This window comes from Mus pahari, chromosome 15 (assembly GCF_900095145.1).
Source record: "Mus pahari chromosome 15, PAHARI_EIJ_v1.1, whole genome shotgun sequence".
NCBI lineage: Eukaryota > Metazoa > Chordata > Mammalia > Rodentia > Muridae > Mus > Mus pahari.
In genome coordinates this window covers 77,163,174-77,180,354 of record NC_034604.1, presented here as the reverse complement: position 1 = coordinate 77,180,354, position 17,181 = coordinate 77,163,174, and the positions used below count along the sequence as shown (strand labels likewise).

At 41.4% G+C, this 17,181-nt stretch overlaps 1 protein-coding gene and 1 pseudogene across 4 annotated transcripts in view; one reads left to right on the top strand and one right to left on the bottom strand.

Annotated features, from left to right (window-relative positions):
* Znf407 (zinc finger protein 407) overlaps positions 1-17,181 on the top strand; it is a 403,561-nt gene that overhangs the window by 165,536 nt on the left and 220,844 nt on the right. The window lies entirely within an intron of this gene.
* Positions 8,513-9,390, bottom strand: LOC110333192 (annotated as a pseudogene).

The following is a 17,181-nucleotide window of genomic DNA, read 5'->3' as shown; positions in this document are numbered from 1 at the left end:
GGTGGTATATAATAATTAACTTAATCATGTAGACTTAATTGTTCTAAGTGAACTGATTGCTAGCAGTGTCAGCTACCACATGAACATGACTACTTCTGACAACTTTAAGCTTTGAAAACGGACTCACTTCCTATGTGGAGGCACGTTCTCAGCTTCCTGAATTGAAACTCTGCTTTCAAACTTCCTCCAAACTCCCAAGAAAATCTTCTAGATTTTTACACTCATCCGGGTGTCATTCATGATGTTTTGCCAATTCTGAAGTCATCTATCAAACAATTCTTAGGACTCAGCTTTTTTAGCAATATCTAAAATATTTACGGGTCTTTCAAAATAAAATTGTTCTCATGTTTTGTTTATTAGTAATTTAACTAGATTATTTTTCTGAACTACTAATTTCCTTAACATTAGAGTATGGTTAGAGACTATTGTTGTGCTCGAATATTAACCATATTGTGTCTGCTCCCTTTTTAGCTAAACTTTAATTTCTCATGTTTTTTGTCATATTTTTTGCTCCAGATATACCCAGTTAACACAGTTTTACATACATGTTCTACTTATGTTCCTCTTGCTTTCACATGAGTTGTCTCAGTTACTCTCAAACTTCTTAAGCAGTACATTAGAACTTCTATTTTATAGCTATATGTTAAAATAAGAATTTGTAAGTGTTCTTATTTTCTCCGTCTCTAATCAAAGTCATACATATAAACTTTTAATCTTTATTTACATATATTTATTTATCATACTGACACCTTCAATAAAAAGATACTTTTAATATAATGTACCATGAGTTTGAAAGTCATGCACTTACTGTTTGGTTTTTCTATTTACATTTCCTGTGATTTATAGGTACTTTCTGTTCCTTTAACTCTGTAGTTAAATAAAGCTACAGCGATGTAGTGGTTTAATGAGAATGGCCTCCATAGTCTCAGATACTTGAATACTTGGCTCCAAGTTAGTAGAACTGTTTGGGAAGGATTAGGAGAATTTCCCTGGTTGGAGGAGGTGCCACTTTGAGACTTCAGAATCAGGCTCTCTTCCCAGTTATGCATCTCTTCGTCTGCCCTCTACTGATATAAATGTGCGTGCGTGTGTGTGTGTGTGTGTGTGTGTGTGTGTGTGTGTGTGTGTGTATGTATGTATCTCCCTGCCTCTTATACCTCCCACTACCTCTCAGTGTTGCCATAGGTTGATGACCAACATTTAAAAAGATTGCCTGCTGCAGAACATTCCAGAAAGATTACATGACTTCCTCTCCTGTGAGACACTGACCTGCTTTTGCACCATAAACTAGCCTTGCCAAGTGTTGTGAAAATGCTGATAGATTATCTGGATGGGTACACTAATATTTTTAGTCATAGCTTCATCTATAGTGGATATTTTTGAATTTTTCTTCCTGTTAAAAATTCTTTGATTCAGATGTTTGTGATGTCAAGTTTTTTTCTTTTGGCATTATTGTGTAGAATGATGAATCATAATTCCTAGAGTTAGGTATAAATGCACTTTTTTATTGTCCACCTGTGGTTGGAGGAGACTAGGATTTATCAATATAATCTATTTTACATTTTTGAAAGCTTCTCCTCTTTGCGTGTGTGGCTTTATAAGCATCACAGAACCGTGGGTTTGATTTACCTTCTCTTTGGGAACAACGTTCATCAATTCCATTAAAGCTTTTCCTCACCTATAATTTCGCAAGCTTGCTATATTTTAATTTTTCCAGGACAGTATAATTGATTTATTTTTCATGTTCAGAATTTGATTCTACTCTCTAATGCCTTGCATATTGCAGAAAAATATATAATAGACATTAGCTAAATAGTCTGTGACAATTAAATTAATAATGCATTTTGTTAGTAAGTATTTAGGTCTTGTGGTTTGAGTGATTTATGCAAAAATGGTGATTTATTAAAAACAAAGTCACGTCTTTCTACTATAAAGTTTGGTGAAGCAAACTTTGTTTGTAAAGTTTGTCAGCATATCTGGCATTTTAAGAAAAAGAATCTAAATTTCACAGTGGTTTTGAGACCTTACAAATACTTTACATGATGATAGCTTTCACTACAGTCAAAGTGTTCTACCTAAATTTTCATCAACTCACCTTACTTTAATGTAACACAGCAATTGTGAGATATTTTACATTTAAATACAAGTAACTGAATGTTGTCACATCTAGCTTGTATTTTTAAGTAATAAACTTCAATTAAGTTGTTAAGTATATTCTAAATAATTTTTGTTTTAAATGAGCATCCGTTACAGATGTGAATGAAAATGTCTTTATAACACCTTGATTTTGCTCATAATAATCTTGACCATCCTTTTATACATTTATAACAATGCTATATTATGTGTGTGTTTTCTATGAATGTCAGGTCTGTGTGACATGGAGTGTTAATGTCTGTGTAGTATAGTGCTTAAAATCAGCCGACTTTGAACAGTGTTGAAGAGGAGCATTCTTTGCTTCAGATTTCCATCTGCTTCTTTGATTCTTTTATATCTCTATACCATTCTGTGTGTGTGTGTGTTTGTGTGTGTGTGTGTGTGTGTGTGAGAGAGAGAGAGAGAGAGAGAGAGAGAGAGAGAGAGAGACCGAGACAGAGAGACAGAGGAAGAGACAGAGAGAGAAAGAGACAGAGAGACAGAGACAGACAGACTGAGAGAGGCAGACAGACAGAGACAGAGACAGAGAGACAGACAGACAGAGACAGACAGTGTGAAAGAGTTAGATACTGAGAGAGTGAGTGAGTGAGTAAGTATGTTGGCTACCATTAGGAAATATGTTTGCTCATAGAACCTTTCCAGAATGCTTATGGCATTACTTTACTAATAAAGGATTTTAGATTAGATAGTATACAATATACCATTCTCGCTAAGTGATTTTGTCAGAGGAAGTGCACCTGTAATTTAATACTGAGTATCAAGATCACAGTCTGTTCCTATTTTAGTGTAGCCATGTTTGGATGATGTTAGCACTGATGTGTCTTGCTTCCTTTTAGGCTTTACTTTACTAGATTTTAACTTAACTGAGTCATGGACAGCTTACTAGTTGGTATCCTCTCTTCCAGCAACCATTAAGTGTCAGTAAGGCCTCAGGGACGGATTGGCTCAGGAGCCCCTCTTCATGCTGGGGTGTTGATGGGTCATCCCCACTGCCTTGACTAATGTGGGAAAGCCCACTCCAACTGTGGGTATCACTTTCAGGTAGCAGCCCAGATGAAAAGGGCATTTCAGCCTGAGGTTTTCTCAGTTTGCATTTCCTAACGCTGCTCTGGTGACCTGTGGGGATGCTGCTGCTGTGGCTGTTGTAGCTGCTGCTGCTCTGGCTGCTGCTGTTGTGGCTGCTGTCATGGTTGCTGAAGCAGCTGCTGCTGTGGCTCTTGCTGTGGCTGCTGTTGTGGTTTTTGTGGCTGCTGCTGTGGCTTTCTGCTGTGTCTGCTGCTGTGGCTGCTGCTGCTATGTCTGCTGCTGTGTCTGTTTCTGTGGCTGCTGCTGTGGTTGCTATGTCTGCTGCTGTTTCTGCTGTGGTTGCTGTGGCTGCTGCTGCTGTGGTTGCTGTGTCTGCTGCTGTTTCTGCTGTGGTTGCTGTGGCTGCTGCTGCTGTGGTTGCTGCTGTGGCTGCTATAGCTCCTGCTGTGGATGCTGTGTCTGCTGCTGCTGCTGTTGCCACTGCGTCTGCCTCATTTCTCATAGTAGAGTCAGCATTTTCAAGCTTTTATTGTGGAATAGGGAATAACAACTCTCCAGTAGCATTCAGGGCAACTGAATAATATCCAATAACACCTCAGGTTGTGATTGTTGAGCACCTACTCCTGTGAATTGAGTATATTGCTTGCTGCCTGCCCCTGAGAGACAGATGTTGGAGGACTATTCAGACAAGTGAGATACCCAGCTCCAAGGAATGAGTACTGCTTTTTCAGCAGTCAGATGTGAATTGTAAACATGTCTGATGTGGTACACGCGCTCTCTGTCTCTGTCTCTGTCTCTCCCCTCACCCCAGTGTGTGTGCGTGTGTGTGTGTGTGTGTGTGTGTGTGTGTGTTTGTGTGTGTGTGTTCATCCTTTATCTTCTTGGTTATATCCCTTTAGAGAACCTGACTAAAACACTGACTGCTGCGAGTTCTTGGCTTGCAGCAGATACTTGTGTCCAGCAGATCCTGTTTCACAGGTGCTTCCCATGGTGGCTTTACTCTCTTTCTGCCCTCTTCCTGACCTTTGCATGGGGCAGGGCATGATAGAGAGCCCTGTGTAGAAGTGAGCATGCAGGAGACCCGTAGTTCCAGCACTTCACTGTGTATGAGTCACCTCACGCACTGTTCACCTAACAGAGAAGCCTCTCGATCATATGCAGCTCTGAGCTGGGAGAACAGAGATTTAGAAGGCAGTTGCTCAGCATGTTCCTGTGGCCAACAGGAGTGTAGGGTCGTTCCTGAGGCCTCTAGCCTGACCTCTGCAGTGGACTTCTCATCAGGTTTACTGAATTAGGCATGAGCTGCATCTGGTTGTGCATGCATCAATCCAAACAAAAAGAGGTATGATATATTATCCTAGGACATTTGTGCCATAGCTGTACCAGAGGTAGAGCTTGCAGGTATGCATTGTAACAGCACTGAGTACACCTCTCATAATTTTTCATCAATTCCAGCACTATGAAAGCTAATAGCAGGAATGAAACATAGTTCAACCTTGATTTCATTAAGCCTTGTAACCATAATATGTGATATTTTAGCAATATGACCTTACTATCTCATTCTGGTGGGCAGCTATCAGAAATGGCAATAGCCTTTTGGGGGGGAGTGAGGTAGAGGGGTGTGTATGGGGGGCTTCACTGATCAACAACAAACAGGGAGGTATTCTCCATCTGGCTTCAGGACTTTGTTTAGCAAACTGTGAGTTTTGGAAGCTGTTGTCATTGTTACCAAGTGACTAGAGAGCCAGAAGCTGCACTCCTGCCAGTTCACCCCAGTTTGTATGAAAGCAGCAGTTTGTGACACAGCACTGTGAGGGTTTTGGTATGAGATATGACTTGGGGAGTGTTTGGGGTATGGAGTTTGATCCCGGGTGGTGGTGGGTGTGGAGATGTGTGATATGACCTGGGGAAGGTTTGGGGTGTGGGCTATGATCCTTGTGAGGGTTTGGGGTGGCTACCTTGTGTCCTTTTCTCTTTTTACCTTAAATGGTTCCCGTGCAAATAGAGTGTAATGGCATCATTTCTTGTTCTGACAAGAAACATCAAGACATCATCCATACCACAACCTCATGCTGACATGATTTTTCCCATGGGTTTCTGTGATCATTGAACGGATTCTTGTGGTTCCTTGGGTTGTTTTGGAATGGTGCCGTTTGTGAATGAAAATATGCACTTTTCAGAAATGAATGCCACAGCGTGCAGCAGACTCCTGTTTCCTGGCTTTACTTTATGCTTATTAATTTTCATTTATTAGAAGATAGTTTCCCTCCAGAATCACTCAATATTAAATGTAGTGGACAAATGATTTCCTTTGAAGTAGGTGGGAGGTTCCCATATGTCTGTCTGGTCTGGTTCTTTCTGTCCCTTCTGTTGTCACTGTGGATGAGGCTCCTACCTTTCAGGACTTCCTCTCCCATCATTACTCCCTGTGCGCCTTTCAGTTCTTGTTTTGTTTTGGCTTTTTTGCAGTCACTTATTTCTTAAAGAACTAACAAAACAAAACAAAACAAAACAAAACAAAAAACCAACTCTCCCCCAAACAAAAAACTACCCACCAGTTGATTTAGGAGAAAGAAAACATTTATGGACCAATGTCAACATTAAAAGTATTTACAGAAGACTCACCTCTGTGGAGGCTAAGTGCAGGCTGACTTCACTCCTCTTTAGTCTTGCTTATGCTAGTAAGTCAGTAAGCCGACTCAGAGCTCACTCACACGTGTCCAGGTTCTCTGTCCTCCCTCCTTTGTAGGTCCTTGTCGGTGGACACCCAGTTCCGGGCACCCAGTGCTGGCATGACTATTTCCGTGAAAAAGGAGGTTTTAATTCAAAGGAAGGCTATTGAGTCATTTTTCAGAATGCTAAAAGCCACATTGTTCATCAAAAAAATATTATTTATGGTATTATTTATTGAAGATTGCATTTTGCATTTTAATTGACTTAGTTACTAGTTTTTTTAGGTGCATATGGATAGAGACATGCATTTCCCACTAAAGTCAACTGTCTTAGTCAGGGTTTCTATTCCTGCCCAAACATCATGACCAAGAAGCAAGTTGGGGAGGAAAGGGTTTATTCGGCTTACACTTCCATACTGCTGTTCATCACCTAGGAAGTGGACTGTAACTCAAGCAGGTCAGGAAGCAGGAGCTGATGCAGAGGCCATGGAGGGATGTTCTCTACTGGCTTGCCTCCCCTGGCTTGCTCATCCTGCTCTCTTATAGAACCAAGACTACCAGCACAGAGATGGCACCACCCACAAGGGGCCCCTCTTCCTTGATCACTAATTGAGAAAATGCCTTGCAGCTGGATCCCATGGAGGCATTTCCTCAACTGAAGCTCCTTTCTCTATGATAACTCCAGCCTGTGTCAAGTTAACATAAAACTAGCCAGTACCGTTGACCCCTGTCAACTTGACACACAAACACATCACTAGTAAGCCTCAACCCTTAGTTTCTTANTCATCCCCAAGATCTAAACAACTTTAAAAGTCCCACAGTTTTTACATATTAAAAGTTCAATCCTTTTAAAATATCCAGTATCTCTTAAAATTCAAAGTACTTTAAAATTGAAAGTCTCTTAACTGTGGGCTTCACTAAAAAACTTCCNTCAAGAGGAAAAATATCAGGGCACAGTCACAATCAAAATCAAAAATCAATCTCCAACCATCCAATGTCTGGAATCCAACTCATGATTTTCTGGGCTCCTACAAGGGCTTGGGTCACTTCTCCAGGATGCACTTTGTAGTACACACCTTGTCTTCTATGCTTCAGTCGCCTGTACTCCACTGCTGCTGCTGTTCTTGGTGGTCGTCTCATGATACTGGCATCTCCAAAACGCTGCTCACTGTAACTAGGCTTCACCAATAGCCTCTCATAGGCTCTCTTCATGGTGCCAAGCCTTAACTCCTTTGCATGACCCCTTCTGTCCTGGGCCATCAATTGCAACTGAGGCTGCACCTTCCTCCAAGGCCTTCCATGGCTTCTCACAGTTCTTCCATGGCTTCAGCTGCTCTGCATGACCCCNTCATGCCTTCAAAACCAGTACAACCTGGGTAACTCTTACACGTTACCNAGTCNGGCCACTGCACAAGGTACAACCTTGGCTATNTCTGGAACACAGCCTCTGTGCTCTCAGAAAACACTTCCCAGAAGATGTCACCTCAATGATGCTGGTCTCTTCTTAATCACCGCTAATTTCTTAGCTCCAACTAACCAGCATCAATAGTCCCAGTAAGGAACTGGGACTGTTTACTAGTTCTGGTGTCTAGATTCTTTACTAGTTCTGGTATCTTGTTAATCACAGCTGATTCTTCAGCCCCAGGTAACCAGAACCACAGAATCTTTACAATCCAAAATAGCAATGGCCCTGATAAGAGTCTTTAATCTTTCCTCTGAAATTTTACAAGCCAGGCCTCCATCTTCTTCACTGTTCTCAACATTATCTTCCAAGCTCCTACACAACATCTCATAGAGCTCTTAACACAGAATTGATTTTCTGCCCCAAAGTTCCAAAGTCCTTCCACAGTCCTCCCCAAAACATGGTCAGGTTGTCACAGGAATACCCCTCTATGCTGGTACCAATTTGTCTTAGTCAGGGTTTCTATTCCTGCACAAACATCGTGACCAAGAAGCAGTTTGGGAGGAAAGGGTTTATTCAGCTTATATTTCCATACTGCTGTTGATCACCAAAGGATGCAGGACTGGAACTCAAGCAGGTCAGGGAACAGGAGCTGATGCAGAGGCCATGGAGGGATGTTCTTTACTGGCTTGCTTCCCCTGGCTTGCTCAGTCTGCTCTCTTATAGAACCAAGACTACCAGCCCAGAGATGGCACCAACCACAAGTGGCCCTTCTTCCTTGATCACTAATTGAGAAAAATGCCTTGCAGCTGGATCTCGTGGAGGCATTTCCTCAACTGGAACTCCTTTCTCTGGAATAACTCCAGACTGTGTCAAGTTGACACAAAACTAGCCAGTACATCACCCTATCAAAGTTGGGACTTAGGTCTATACCTTAGTGGTCACTTGGACATTCTTTGTTTCTGACAGTGCACTGCTGCAGGTAGGCTTTTCTCCGTTGTCTGCTTTTAAATCTCTTGGGTGAATGTCAACACAAATATCTGTAGCACAGCATGTCCCGATTCCACAGGGTTCAGACTCTTATCATATATGTAACTCAAGTTTGGCCTTGAGCTTGACATTCTTCAGCCTCAGCATTGTGTGCTGGTACAATCTATGTATGGCAGAATGCTATTCTCTACCCTGTTCATTTTTTTTTTTCTTTTTATTTTCTTTTTTTAGCAGACCTAATCCATTTATTTTTCTTGTATAACAAGCCTTATGTGGTAGCCACAGCTGGAGCCTGGGTCCTCTGAACAGAGACTCTGGTGTAGGTTTTCACAAGATGATCAGTGAGTTCCTGATAAGGAGACTTGGTGAAGACAGTCTCTTTCCAGAGGTCGAGGGTCAGGTAGCTGTAAGTCTTGGAGATGGCATCAAAGGTGGCCTTTGCAAAGTTACCCAGGGTGGCAGTGCAGCCTCTGGCTGAAGTGTAGCAATCATCTCTACCGGCCATCATCAGGAGCTTCTTGGTCACAGGAGCAGAGACAATGCCAGTGCCCCTGGGGGCAGGGATGAGAAGCACCAGCACAGAGCCACATCGGCCTGTCACCTTGCATGGAACAGTGTGGGGCTTGCCAGTCTTGTTCCCCCAGTAGCCTTTCCACACAGGGATGATGGAAAGCTTGGCCAAGATGATCGCCTCTCGGATGGCAGTAGCAACCTCCTTGGAGCACTCACCAAGACCAACGTGACCATTGTAGTCCCCAATAGCGAAGAATGCCTTGAACCTGGTCCTCTGGCCAGCCCAGAGTCTGTTTCTGCACTGGCTTGTTCTTCAGAACCTCATCCTTTTAGGGATGCACCCAGGAAGAAGTCAATGATCTCAGAGTCCTTAATAGGCAGGGAGAACAGGTAGATCTCCTCCAACAACTTGATCTTCATGTCCTTAACCAGGCAGCCCAGCTTGGTGACAGGGATCCACTCTTTGTTGCTTTTCTTCCATGAGCCCCATGACCTCAACCATGGCCATGGCCTCGACCACGACTGCGACCCCTAAGACCGCCTATGAATCCTCCGAGGAAGACGCTGCGGCCTCCTAATCCTGGGAACCCCGGGTCCTCCGGGCCCTCCCTCTGCACTGGTGTCATCCGCCATTTGGTGTTCTCCCGAAGAAGAAGAAGAAGAAGCGCCCTGTTCATTTATTAAGATGTTTTCTGTTTTTCTATCGTCATCGTCATCATCATCTATTTCTTTCGCTGTGCTGTTTTTATGTTTTGTCACATAGATTTTTTTTTTTTACATTATAATTATTATAATGATGACTTAAATTTTAAAAAGTTCCTAGAAATAACATGAAACTCAATTTTGGAGTTTGGGCTGTTCCATACAATGTCATATTTTGTCTGTAAGACTCAGGAAAATGATTCCTTTTCGGTCTTTATTTCAACAGAAGCTGGCTTTCCAGCAATGATTTGTCATTTCAGACTTGGGTACTAGCGAATCATGTATATAATTGAGTTTTCCTCTTTGTGTTTACTGCTGGGATGCTGGGGTCCTAAACTGTGACCCTTCTTGAGCTTGTGGCAGGACTAGGGAACACAATTTACTTACTACAGTTCTTTCCAGTTTCATTGTTTTCTCTCTTCATGAGGAAGTCCCATTTTATGTGAGTGATATATTTTAACAAGCTCACATAAATCATAGCCCTCATAATTCAGGAGTAGTTTTGGGGAAGCGACTTTTAAAGTTAAGTCAATACTTTCCTACAAGTTCATGTATCTTTAGCCCCTTTGTTTTATGTCTCTCTCTGGAGCACTATACAACCCTATTATTAGATACTCTTAAAAATGTTCTTTCCATATCAAATGAAACATTTTTGCACACTTTAAGATACTGTTTTACTCATTTTATTTTGTAGACCTTTGTCCTACTTTAGAGAAGACTTGCTTTTAAGAGTTTTGTCCAGTTGATGTGTGTGTGCTTCCCATCAGGAAAGGGTACTTACTCTCCCTTCATAGCATGTCTTGTTTTCCTTCAGGGTATCAGAAATTCTTGGTTATGATATGCAAATGTTGGTATTTTTCTGAGAATGATCGAGACTTTCTAGTTCCAAGAAAGTTGCTTTGATTCTTATCTTAAGAATTTAAAAACATTCAATGGCCAAAAAAGGGTGAGTTTTAGCGAAATGTTAGTTCATACATGAAAGATGAGTAGAAAGAGAGGCAGGCAAGAGACATGCTCTGTACAGCAGGGAAGAGCCTGAAATACAGGTCATGTCAAGCTGCTAGTCCGGGGCCTTTTCAGAGCCTAAGTGCAGAAGCTTGGCTGACACATGGGGAGGTGGGTGGGCTTGGTCAGGCTGGTTGTCGCCTCCAGATTCCTCCTTGGATTCCCTCACTGTTCCATGATCAGCCTTCATTTAGGGAGAATACAAAGAAATGAAGGTCAGCTGCTGCCTTCTTGCTCTGTTTGCCTAGTCCCTCTCTTCTGTTCAGTTCATGTTAGTAATATATTTGCTGCTTGTCATAGTTTATTTCTGTGAATAGACACCACAACCACAGCAACTCTGACAAAGGAAAATATTTAATTGGGGCTAGCTTTACAGTTTCAGAGTCGCAGTCCATTCTAATCGTGGTGGGAAGTATGGCAGTATGTAGGCTGACATGGTGCTGGAGCTGATTGTTCTACATCTTGATCCACAGGTGGCAGATCACTCACTGTACCACACTAGGCGCAGCTTGAGCATATATGACCTCAAAGCCAGCCTCCACAGGGACATATTTTCTCCAACAAGGCCATGCCTGCTCTAACATGACCATACCTCCTAATGATGCCATTCCCTATGGACAAGCATTCAAACTTATGTATGGGGGCCATTCATATTCTAACAACCTCACTGCTTTAAAAGACTCCTCATTCATTGTCCTAGTCATGAGATTTCTATAGTTAGTCTTCTGATCTTTTCTCCCAAGCATTCACATAATGTGCATTGTTTAAAGATGCCAACTTCTCCTCTGGTCTTACGAAGCTTGCTTTTGGGCTAGATGGACAGAGTTAAAGACTAGAGAGACACTACATACTAGTAAAGAGCTGACTCTGTCATTGGTGAAATAGTATACTATTCCAGGGAGTGTGCCTTTAGGCTGGGATTTGAAGAAGGCCCTAGTAAACCTTTTCAATGAATTGTAGCCATATGGCAGTTTAGGGGAAACACCTTTGAGAGCTGGCTGGCATGTGCATGGAGCAGTTTGTCCTCCTAAGAGCTTGTAGCATCCCAGGGACCTTGGCAAAGGCTTGGAGAGGACAGCAAAGGACTATACTTAAGACTACAGATGGTTTAACAAATGCTTAGCAAGGAAAATATTTCAGTGGGATGAATGAGGGTTCAAATATGAGGTTAAGAATGGGAGACTGGGTTTGATCCCAGCAAAGAGGATCTTGGATGCTGCTGTGTCCATACTTTCACTCCCTGTGTAGAGGAAGCCAGCCCAGCCAAGAACTCTTCTGACAGTATAGAGCCAGGTCTTAAGGAAAGACGTCTGGCAGGTGGGTTGGCACTACCTCGGAGTGCCTCTGTTGACTCCATCTCTTTCCTGGTCTGCTGCACGTAATTCTGGTTTTATATGACTCTTACCATGTTGCAGATTCCACTTGCAAATAAGCCTTTTCATTCATCAGTAGTATTTTTCAGAAATTCTTTCTTCTCCCTTCTTGCCTCTCTTCTTCTATATGTTCTCTAAGATGCCCACCCGACATTTCACATTCATTGGCTGCCACTTTTTATCATGTATATGTATATGATCATGGTCCCTGTTCTTCTGCATAGGTTTCTCCTCTACTCTTTCTGTAGTTGGTCTTTTTTTTTTTTTTTTAAATCACATTTTCATGGAGCACTGTAGTTGAAGGATGTACATGTGTGTTTATACTTTGCTTTTGTTTAAGTTTTAGGCTAGCTTTTCCTCTTTTCCGTCACCTCCCTTGCTCCATAAAGAAGCCCAGAACTGGTCACACTGCGCTGATAACTATGCTACTCCACTCCTTATTGAATTGTCCGGTCATAGATCCATAATTTTGTACTCTAGAGATGTACTGAAACACCATCTGACTTGTCTTACATGGTCCTCACTCTTACTCAGCAGTAGACTTGGAGATGTTCTTTTATTTATTCGAGTGGATTTGCATATGAAATGCATTGTTTAGCTCCACCACATTACTTGGGTACTTTTCATGGTGTTCTGTAGACTAATATTGTCCTCAGCATGAAGGTGTAAAGATATCAGCTGATTGTAACTTTAAAGAACAGGTGTTTCTTGTCACTGGCATCTGACTTTTTTTTTTTTTTTTTTTTTCGCCATTCTCTTCTTTTAATTTTATTTATTTTCCCTTTAAAACACTGCTTATACAGCTGGATTCTGGCTAAATTGCCTTAAACTCCTTCATTCTCAGTCACTGCCAGAATTAAGAACAAAAGCCTACATGTTTACTGCAGCCTTCACTTATATGGAAGGTTTGGCTTTGGTGGAGTTTCACGGTAGAGCACTGACTTTCTGTGATAGCATTTTATGTACAGTTAGTTGGAAGTTGATACAAACGTCCAAATTGACATTTTTCCAAGAAATACTCAGGATACAACTTCTGAAAGTAATTTTTTTGAACTTTTATCAAAGCAGTTTGGCCATCTATTTGAACCAACTGTGATTTTATTTTCTTACTCTGTGGTACTGTGATGGAAAAAAATGAAGTGCTTACACAATAATTTTTTAAACAGCAGCTTCACACTCCAACCCTTGTTAGTAGGACAACGTGTATGGTTAGGATGAAGGGGTGCTATGCTCCCAGTGGAGTATTCTCGCTCATTTAAAGAGCAGTCAGCTGCCATTGGTGTTCTGTATGAGTCTCTGATCATGTGGTTACCCTAACATTCTACAAAGCACCCCTTATTTTAGATGACCCTTCATTCCTGAAAAAGCATAGCATTGCTTGGTAGTTATTAAATACTAAAACTCACTCAGGTTGCATTATACCAAATCAATATTTAATAGGGTGAAAAGTCAAATATTAATTTAATATGAATTAACATAAAGTTTATATAGAAGTATTTCTAGCTTGTTGGATGGCTTATAAAATATGTTTTCTAGGGATACCTCTTTATATCCTTTGCCATAGGTAGGTTTTAACTGAATTGAGATTTTTGGTTTTTGTTTTTTGTTTTTTTTTGAATGAACAGTGGCATCTTAAATACTGTATCAGTTCTAAGCTCAGTTTAGAGGTGAAGTCAAAGTGAGATATAAAGCCTTGCTAGCCAGTTGTGCTTAGCATTGTCCGTCACTGTCACATTGAGAGCCGTCCTTTATTGTCTTCTAGGCTGGACTCAAGATTCAGAATCCATAAATCTTCTCCTAAATTTACTTTCTGAGTAATCAGTTGTTACTGCTTTGGAGTTTAATGTGCGTCTGAGAACATTCTCTATTGTTTTCTTTCAAAATGCCGTGTTTATTTGCTCCAAACTAGATGATTCATTTTAAGGGAATGACTTTTTCCCTCTCTCAATGTATAGTTTAACTAATTTGTAATTTGCAAACACTGCATGAAAATGCCCTGTAAGCTAATGTGTATCATGTCAGTTTGTACTGTGTCTTTCCTGATGAGGTAACACACTGTGCTGATCTTCAGGAGCAGGGGCTTGGGACACACTCCTGCTTGTTTTGTGAACTGTTGTGACATGGCATTAATGCAAATTTTGCTTAAAAATTACAAGACAGTGTATAGGTATAATGTTTCATAATTTTTAAAACAATTTCTTCTAGATAAAATGATTGAAGAAGTTTCCATTTGCTAAGGTCTAAATAATATCTGCTACTCAACTCTGTTTTCTACAGATTGGCTACAGCATAGGGTCAGGGTTCCAGCGGATTCACAGATTCAATGTAAAAATACATAGAATGGATTTAATTTAAAGTTATACCAAGTTTTCTGTTATTTTTATGAATTCAGATTTTATTAGCATGTATCATTTCAAATGAGGATTTTATTACATGTCCATATATAATTCAGTCACTAGGTTAGCCCCACTCCACTCTATTATCCCCTTCATTGTCCCCTTTCAAAAGCATTTCTTTTTGTGGCAGTGGCCATTTTACTCACCATGATAATGTCTACTTAACACTCAGTTGTGTAGGTTCCCCGTATCTTCTCCACCTTCACATGGTTGTGCTGTCTTAGCCTGATTTGGGGGGTTGGGGGTGGTTTTTTAACTTTTATTTTCTTTTTTTCTTTTTTATTAGATATTTTCTTTATTTACATTGCAAATGTTATCCCTTTTCCTCATTTCTCCTTTGAAACCCCCCATTCCCTCCCCCCTCCGCCTGCTCCCCAACCCACCCACTCCTGCTTCCCTGACCTGGCCTTCCCCTACACTGGGGCATAGAGCCTTCACAGGACCTCTCCTCCCATTGATGTCCCACAAGGCTGCCCTCTGCTGCATATGCAGCAGGAGACATGGGTCCCTTTTAAGAGTGTTTTTGGTTTTTAGATTTTGGTTTATTGTTCGTTTGTTTATTTTTGTTTTGTTTGGGTGGGGGTTTTTGAGACAGGGTTTCTCTGTGTAGCCCTGGCTGTCCTGGAACTCACTTTGTAGACCAGGCTGGCCTTGAACTCAGAAATCCCCCTGCCTCTACCTCCCAAGTGCTGGTATTAAAGGCGTGCACCACCATGCCCGTCTTTATTGTTTGGTTTGGTTTGCTTCATTAGATTTTTAGACTTCTGCACATTTTATTTTATGTGTGAATGGTTTACTGCATGTATGTATGTATCACGTGTGCCTGTTGCCCAGGGTTAAAATGTTGCATCACATGTGCTGGAATCTATGCTATGAGCCACCATGTACCATTGCTGTTAACCTGGGAATCTCATCTCCAGGTCGATAGGGTTATTTTTTTTTTTCTTCTTCTTCCTTTTTTAATGATCTTCGTACTGATTTTTGTAATGGCTAAAGTAGTTACTTTCTTACTGTGGTGAATGTGCCACCCAATCCCAGCATATCTGATTTCTAAATGATAGCCATTCCAAATGGGTGAGGTGAATCTCATTATGGGCTCTGTTTGTGTTCCTCTATGGGTAAAGTCATCTCAGCAGAATGGAGCAGTTCTTAGAGGACAGGACTCAGAACCATTGTTCACTGCAGAGGAGAGGTTGGCTCAGGACACAGACTGTGCACCAGCCTCAGGGCGCCTTTTCATGATTCCCCTACCTAGTAGAACTTGTCCCGGCTCACTTTGCCCATTAACCTAAATAGCTTTGTCTTCTAAGACATTCTGATCCAAACATGACTGCTGACTGGCGTGACTTTCAGTCAGAGCTAGTGTTCTGGGTTCCTCTTTGGGTTTGCGTTGACTGGGGTGACTTTCAGTCAGAACTAGTGTCCTGGGTTCTCTGTGGGTTTGCGTTGCTGATTCTTAGGTGCTCCCCTAATGTATCACGGTTCTTCCTCTGGTGTGCTTGTGCTGAGAATGGTTGGGCAGCACAGAACTCTGTTAGCCTGGCTGCTTCCCATCTCCAGGGCATGGTGTCAGGGCTTCTTGAATGTATTCTTTAGTCAGCTCCATCATTGGATTTTGGTTTGGTGACTGGAAGTAAAGCTGTCCTCAAGAGACCACAGAGCTCAGGGTTTGGTGGTGTTTTGTTTTTGTTTTTGTTTTTTTACTGGTTTACTTTACAGCATCATTAAGTAGGCAATTTACACCTCAAAAATGAGCCTTGTAAGTTTTTGACAATCCTTACTACCTTTTATGAGTGAAGTTGCATCCTATAGGTGGCTTTTAAAGGTTCATTGCTTTGCAAATATCTGTGACTTTATATTTTGCCCTAACCAGCTTGTTTTATACTTTTTTACTATAAGGGAAACTTTTATTTTTCTTAGAAGTGAAGACAACTTCAGAGCTTTCCTTTTAATATCTGAGTTTAAAAGTTTGGATATTAAATGTAGACTTAGGTATTTTATAGTATAATTTTATGTTTATTTGTTTTTTTTTTTTTAAAGCAGTATGAGTTCCATGAACCAGGTGGGCAGGAGTTGCTGGAGACATGCCATTAGGACAGAGTCTTCCAGGTTTCTCACTCTCTGCACACTGCCTGGTTGTTGGTCTCTTTATTCCTTCCCTTCTTCAGGAGGAAGCTTCTCTGCCAACAGCTGAGCGAGGGGCTGATCTACACTATAGTATATATATAGTATATACTATACTGCTATAGCAGAACGTCACTAGTAGTCATTTACTGCCGTGTTCCTTCAGCAGAGCTGTTCTGTTTGGTTTTTCTGCCAAGGTCACTGGCCTTTCGAATCTCAGGTTCTTGACCACTTGTTCAGTGTTGTGCATGGGTTCCGTCTTAAAGAGCAGGCCTTAAATCACAGGGTGATTGGTTATTCCCACAGCAGAACAGAAGAGGAGGCAGATGTAGGACACCAAAGAAACAAGGCCTTCTAAACATGGCAGGACTGATACACATGAACTCACAGAGACTGTAGAAGCATGCACAGGGCTTGTACAGGTCTGTGCCAGATGGAACCCAGCCCTGGGAGAAATAGACATATGCTCCCATCCCTTGCTCATAAGCTGTCTCCAATTGATAACCACTTAATGAAAATGAAAAATTGGTTTCCTGCAACAGCATCTTCCTGAGGATACAAACCATGTTTGAGGGCAGGCCCTGTGCCTAGCAGGAGATGGCCAACACAAAGCAAACTCAGTGGCATCCTTGGATGGTTTTTGTCACGTGATGTTTCAGGGACTTTTTTCTTCTATCTGACAAGTATATATTATACTTTCTTGTTTTGTGTTTTTATGCTAGTCCTGTGTTTGCAAACATGTGTATCTCTGTGTCTATGTTTTAAGAAAGGATTGTCAGGCATGTTCAATCTATAGACAGAACTAATTTAGTTTTTGAAATATT